General features: G+C 44.3%; 1 protein-coding gene across 5 annotated transcripts in view; it reads right to left on the bottom strand.

The window, feature by feature from the left end:
* PTPRC (protein tyrosine phosphatase, receptor type C) overlaps positions 1-7,313 on the bottom strand; it is an 83,807-nt gene that overhangs the window by 64,390 nt on the left and 12,104 nt on the right. The gene's annotated exons all lie outside the window — the stretch shown is intronic.

Below are 7,313 nucleotides of genomic sequence, written 5' to 3' on the forward strand. Positions count from 1 at the left end.
GAATCAGCACTTGCTCGAAGACGATGAACTTGAACTCTGGCAGAGGGATGTGGAGGGACACTCGCGAGGGCGTTTTCCTGGAAAGCCATGCCCATGAAGACCGGCGATGGTCCGGGCTTCCGACAGAAGCCAGACCCCACCTTCACAGATGGATTTCAGGCGACGACCCTATCGCGAAGACATGGCCGTGCATCTACAGACGAGGGCTTTCGCATAAAGGTGTACATTTTAAGAAAAACTGACAAAATATTCTTCTTTCACTGAAAACTTGTGGACTAGGTCCACAGAGAAATTAACCAAAATATCCCTCAGGACCACGCTGGACTGGCCACCAAACATACAGGTCTGCTCCTCAGACACCCCCACCCAGCTGTCCTCAGAATAAGCGTTGTTCCCTGTGCACCCCCTTGTGGGGAGTGGTCACGTGTCTCCCATCCCCTTTGCCTGATGTCACAGAGCAATACTTATGTGTACTGAGTGTCATAGTTACGATGCATATAATCGCTGTGCATATCTACTTACTAAGCGAGTCGTTGCTGTGACACAGTACGTGTCTGGTGGTGACAGGCAAGAGGACGTGGCAGAGGTCCAAATACAAAGAAGCTGGTATGTCACTCGGACAATCCCTTAGCCCCAGGTGTCTCTAGCGGTCCATCCTGAGCACCTCTAGCTTCTCACCCGAGGGAGATAGAATCTCACATCTCTAACTTGGTCCTTAACTGTAAGTTCATCCTTAAGACTTGAAAAAAAAAAGGTTCTTTTGGGAAATCTTGTCTGAGAAAAAAATTACCTTTTCTTTCAGTACCACAAAGGCAGAAGTCTGCCTCTCACGGCTGGTGATAACCTTCCAGAAACTAGCATGAGAGGAACGGGGGACCCCTGCCACCAAGTCTGGTCATACATGTATTTGCGTGTGTGTGTGTGAGAGAGAGAGAGAGAGACAGACAGACAGAGACAGACAGAGAGAGACAGAGAAGAGGTTTCCACTTAGTATCCCAAGTCACAAATAGCAAAGGGTTAACCTCCTTTTTTGGGGGCTGAGAGGGACAGGAAAGGGTAGAAGTGGCATTAAAAAACTCATTACCGGCATCTGAAAGAGGTTAAGAAAGGCTCCCTAATGTGTGTCACTTATAGGAGAAACATTTTCTCTGCTAGAGACGGTAAGTCATGGCGAATGTTCTAGGTAAGCCACACCACCCTGTCTCGAGACGTCCAGCGCTTCCGTGTTCTGTGTCTTTCCTGGGTTCAGTTACTCGCAGTGCATGTGGCCTTATTCTGTCCCCTCCTTAGGTAAGAAAGGAACTTAATAAAATGAGACTCAAGCACAGAAGCGGGCCACTTTTCTCTCAGATTATCAGTCGTCAGTATCAGTCTATACATGCAAAACAGTCTGAAACAGTCCCATGATGCCACGTTATCTCAAAGAGTTAAAGGGCTCCATTCATTCATTCATTCATTCATTCATTCATTGCATGAATTCGAAAAATGTATGTTGAAAAGTTACTCTCTCATGTCAGGCACTGAGCAGCCAAAAGCGAATAAATAAAACTTCCTCCCTTAGGAGGGCTCGGAGGGAGAAACTAAGAAGTAAATAAGAGACGTAAAGAATGTCCCTACGTTCCAGTGAGACAGGGACCAGAAGGATGTCCGCATGGGCACGTGGGCTGGCTGCCAGCTACAGGTCCTTTGCACCTGACAGAGTGAAAATAAACACTGTGCGATCCCACGAAGCTGGGTCCCCGAGCGCGGCTTAGTTTAACACAGTCACTGAGTGTCCAGCTATAATTAGACTCCTCCCGTGTCGACATGGAGGCGATGCTACCAGCGCACGTCAGTGTGGGGCGTGGCGCGAGCCAGCAGGGACGGGAAAGCTGAGGATGGGGACACTGACCCAGGGCAGCAGCTCCGGGTGGAGACAGGTACCTGGAAGAAGGTAACGGGACCCCTGCGGAAGAGACATGGCAGGGCAGTGGACATGAAGCAAGACTGGACTTTCCTCTCACGCTTCTGGGATTTCCATGTGTGTGGACATTGAAAAAAAAGAGCAAGAATTTTCTCACAACGTGTTGCAACTTCTGCTTCTGTAGCGACAGAACACAGAAGTAGCAAGAGAGTTAAAAATGAAAACACTATTTCTCTTTCAAGTGACAATTGATTTTTTTTTTTTACCCACGAAAGTGGTATATTCATTCAGGTTCTTTTGGGATTCTTAGATGAATATCTATAACGACTCTAATTCTATTTGTAGTTTGTTCATGACATCCTTTATCTTGGTTTAGGGAGAAATAAAATCACCACTGTTTGACTCCATTAAAAACAGAATATAGCATGGCTTATAAAGTTGGATTTCCTTCATGAAAAGATATCTCAAGCCCCAGTCATCTGGTGACAGTATTCAGTATCAGAAAAAGTTCTTTTTTCCATGAATATTTTATCAACTAGTAACTTGGAAAAACTTAATTTTCTGAAAGATTAATTATCAACACTGTGACTAGGAAAAAGCCCATTAATTTTCTCTGTTCTACTAACCAAATGTTGTGGACATCAGTCTAAACTTTGCTTTACCAGAAAAAGATACATCAAAATATTTATTCTAGATATTAATAGACATATACACGACAGGTATAAAATTATCTTCAGCAACTTATGGTGATGTTAAAATGTTCTGTGATCATGAGAAAGAGATCTCCCAGTTTAAACAGAATGGCTTTTCCCTCCCTAATCTGGGCTCCTTGTCTAGTGAACTGCGCTATCACTGCCCGGCCAGAAGACGTCTGCCTAGTTTAACAATATCTCGTCACAGGATGTGGCCGCCTCACCATGTTCTCCATCTGGCAGCATATAACCCACCTATTTGAGCTCTGAGCTCTCACTTTATAGCAACTAAACTATGCTCGAACGCCCTTCGCAATGTGCATTTCTCGTAAAACCACAAGTTGGTGAACTTCCTCAGGGAGCCTGAAACAGTGCCTGGCAACAGAGTGACCCTCTGGTGTGTGGCAGGGTTCATCCGACTAGCTCTCTGGTCTGGCATCCAGGGCTAGACAAAGCTTCTGATGTCCCTTTGTAGCTTCCGCAAGACACGGTCTATAAGAAGCTGTCGCGTACTGGCAGGTGTCTGGATGCAACGGGGAAAAACGTGGGTGGAGGAGGGGAAGAGGGAGAAGCAACCGAATCTAACACTGAATCTAACACTGAGGTTAAGACGCGTCTCTTCCATATGCAAAGGACGAACATATATCTGTGGCTTTTCTCCCTGCGAAACATCTGTTTGTTCTAGCAAATCTCATCAGGAACGGCTGCCCCACCCCGTCGAAAGCATCTTAGAAAGGAACATAGTCAGGGACACCTACAATGTGAAGTGAGTCCCTACTCACCTACGAAACAATGACCAAATTGTTGGGCCTGTTGGTACGACTGGTGAATACAGAGATCATTCTTAGGTGGAAAAAACTAGGCCACTTACAGAGAATGAATTTTTATATCGTTTGGTTAAGGCTTCTTGAACCTGTCTCACGGCTTCTATAAAATTCTCCCCTGTGAATATTTCTGATCTTTAAGTTTCTAAAAATTCTACGATGCCACCTTGGGTCACTGTAAACGGTACCCGCCAAACTTCGTGGTGGATCATGGTGAGCGAGCGCCGTCAGCGATAAACTCATAACGGTTCTGCTCGGTGTTGGGAAGGACTGATTCCAGCCATATCAACAGCTCTCAAGGAAGGTGGCGAGGGCTGACAACTTAGCCCTCAAGGGACATTGCACAATGCCCAGAGACATTTTTGGTTGTCATGACTGTGGAGGGCGGGGTAGGGGTGGGGTGGGGATGCTATTGCACTGTAAAGGCCAGGGATGTAGCTAAACACCCTTCGAGGCACAGGACAGCCCAAGTATCCAGCCTCAAACGTCAGGCAGGCCCAGGCTAAGAAGCTCTCACGGAGGCTTGAAGACAACAGATAACTTTCTCAATGCCACACGTCAGAACCTAAGTCTAGTGAAAATGAATTAGTGACAGAGTTAGCATTCCACATTTGTCCCCGAATGTCGGGTCTGGTTGTCATCTGACCATGCCGGGCAAGTGGGTAAGTACCTCGTGATTCACTGGAGGAATTCTGGGCCCAACTCCCTCGCTTCCGGGATCGCGTGGGAGAGATCGTTCAGTGGGTTTGCCTTCCAGTTTTCCCCTTTGCAAAATAGATGAGATAAAATGGACGATCTCAATGGTGCCTTTTTTCTCCAAAATGGTATGATTCTGTAAATATTCTGTTACGGTAGTCTCCAAATCACCTAATGCCTTTTCTCTTTTTAAACTTCTTCTCTGGGAAATCTAACCCAAATAAAAGCAGGAAATACTGCTGATGACTCACAAAAATACTGAAACAAAACAGCGTCTTGAGCAATGCTCGACTCTCAGTAAATAGCGAAGGAGAGAATAAAATTCAAATGCATCACCTAGAAATAGAGTGACAGGGATAAAGACATCCTCGGCATCTGTTATTTTAATGGGAACACGAGTTCTTTGGGCCCTTTGATATCCTGTGTACACATTAACTTACTTTGACCATAAACAGGCAACGTAAGGACAGCGAAAATAAAAGCCAATCAGCCATGTACACAGCAAAGTGATGTTACTGAATTAGTTGAATTGGTTTGACAGATGCTGCCCTGTGGCCCATTTCCTGGGATAGAAGTTCCCCAAAGTACCCATGGATCTGTAAATTCAGTCTTAGAAATGCGAATATTGTAGAGACAAAAAAAATTGATCGGTGTTTAAATTCTCCACTTTAATCCTTAAGCATTTGGAGTAAGAGACGGACCAACGTTTCTTGGTGTGCGCTATAATTTTTAGGCTGACGAGTTCGGTAGATCGACTACTGCAGCTGTAGAACGAGAGAGCAGAGACACAGAGCACATGTGACGCGCTTTAACCTGGTACCAAGTCCCTGAAATCTCCTTTTGTTATAAAATAAGAGAACCGAATTTTCGGTGGCAGATCACTTCATTCCACCACCTAAAGTTTCTCAGCCAGGAGGAATTAAACTATCATTTTGTTATTTTTTTTCACACAAAAAAGAATTTTAATCTGACCCATGTGCTATCATTACTATCAACCTCTGGACGCTTAACAACATTTTGATGGATCTTAAATCAATTAACGCGATAAAGGAAACCGTCTGCGGTTCTAATCCTTTTTAGAGGGGCTCTTAATATTCTTTTTAAAAGGAGTTTGAAATGTATTTAATTAAAAAGGCCACTGAAAAATTCCATAACTCATTGTGTGCTAAACGAGTAGATATTAAAGTCATGTCAACATTATTAGCAGAAGCATGTGTATCTGACAGAGAATTATGAGGAAAGTCAGCGGAAGGAAATGCTTTCTCCTCCATCGAATCCAGATGCTCACCCGACAGAGGCCAGAGCGACCGGCAGGCCGTGGATTCCGATATCCTTAAGCAGTGTCGCTTCAGAGAAAATTTGCGGACAAGGAAAGCCAAAATAGATTTTTTTAAATCAATTATGCTTCATTTTTGTTTTAAAGAAATTATAGTAATTATTTTCTAAATTAAATATGGAATGTCATAACGGATAAATTAAGATAAAAGGCACATACGTTTCTTTGACAGAAACACCATTAGGTACATACTTAGATTTAACACATAAAGGTTACTCTTTAGCAAAAAATAGATCTATGATAAGCACTTTGTAATAAACTGACAATATATAGAGAGTAAGCCACATCATGGCTTCGAGGATTCTATTGAGTCAAAGTTTAATTACAAAATAGGAGTCCACGTTGACAGCGGCTGGACATTCCATCTGTTTGTACTTGGCTTTATAGATTCACAGGTGAACCATTTCTTATTTTTTAATCAAGATTTCAACTTGAATCCCAACTCTTACAGTGAAAGACCCGAGGAAAAGCTAATTATAAAGGCAGTAACAGAACCTCTGCTCTCTGTTGGCAGCTCCCAGACGCTTCGGGATGGAGCGGCCCCGATGGCTTCGCTGCATGGCCCTCTGGGAAGCGCGTCTACGTTCATTTTCTTTAGGCACCTGATACTCAGACACGTCATCGTGACCATTTAGTTTAGGACAAGACGTTCCAGTACGAATAACCGAAAGTCATTTTGGGGCCTTTGAACATCATGCCTTTTTTTTTTTCTTTTTGCAAACTGACCGAGTAAGATAGATGGAGAAAAGATACGTACAGTTAAATGGACGGCAATAGGCAATACCCTCGGTTTGACAGCGCTTTGAAAGGACAGAACGTGGCAAACCTGGCCCAGATTTCACATTTGACAACTGAAGGTATTTTTATGACTCGCATTTCCCGTCTTTGAAGCGCCCCTACTTCCAGAACTTTGAGGTTCCCCTGGCTTTGATCTCGCAGCCATGCCCAGCCCTCTCTCGTCCACACCTTCTAGCTGCCCCCAAGCCAACACCACCTTCTATTCTTAGGACAGATGGTCTCTGATTTCAAAGGCCCTGGCGGTGTTCTGTCGTAGGTCACCCTGAAAACATCTTTAATCCCTCTCTGCGTGAGACGCGCTCTTTCCTGAACCTGGACTTAGACCCGTGGGTTCCATTAGTTCGAAAGTGACCACGGGTCCGGGAGGCATCACAGCTCCTCACGTTTAAATGATACGAGTCCCTCTTTCATTGAGACGAAAACTTATTTTCTTCATTTGAACTTTATCCTTGAAACAATGGGCCCCCCCAGAAGTGATATGTGCTTACATAATGGAGCTAACTCAACTCAAAATGGATTAGTTAGGTTTATGAGGCTTTTATCTTCTGATTACTCACATATAGCAAGATTTTTCTGCATGACAGCAAATTATGCTTCCTGCCCCCTGGTGGCAGCTTCTGCACGTGCGATGTAGTTCCCAAATCGGCAATAAAGGGTTCCCCTTCTCTCGCCCCTTCCTTCCCAGTCCCCACCTCTCTCTCTCCCTCCGTCTCTCTCTCTCTGGAGCTGAAGCAGATGTGCTTCAACTGCTGCTTTATATTCTTATGAAAATGAAGCAGGGCAGGAAGAGAAAGCTGCAAAGCTTTCTCCTTTGTCCAACCTTTTCAATAGGATCTTACTGTCAAGATCACGGCAAACGGCCCTGACATTTGATGCGTCCATTTTTCAATATAAGCGAAAGACCGTCATACAAAACTAAATATAAATATTTAGATGACTTGCTATTTTGATTTGACCGCAACTCTCTTTTCCTCTCTTAAGACCAGTGGCCAGGGGTTGTCTGAGTGTTCATTTGACACTCTGAAGATTAGAGCGACTCGTCCGTTATAATGGACAACGGAAAA

This window comes from Pteropus alecto, unplaced genomic scaffold, assembly GCF_000325575.1.
Source record: "Pteropus alecto unplaced genomic scaffold, ASM32557v1 scaffold90, whole genome shotgun sequence".
NCBI lineage: Eukaryota > Metazoa > Chordata > Mammalia > Chiroptera > Pteropodidae > Pteropus > Pteropus alecto.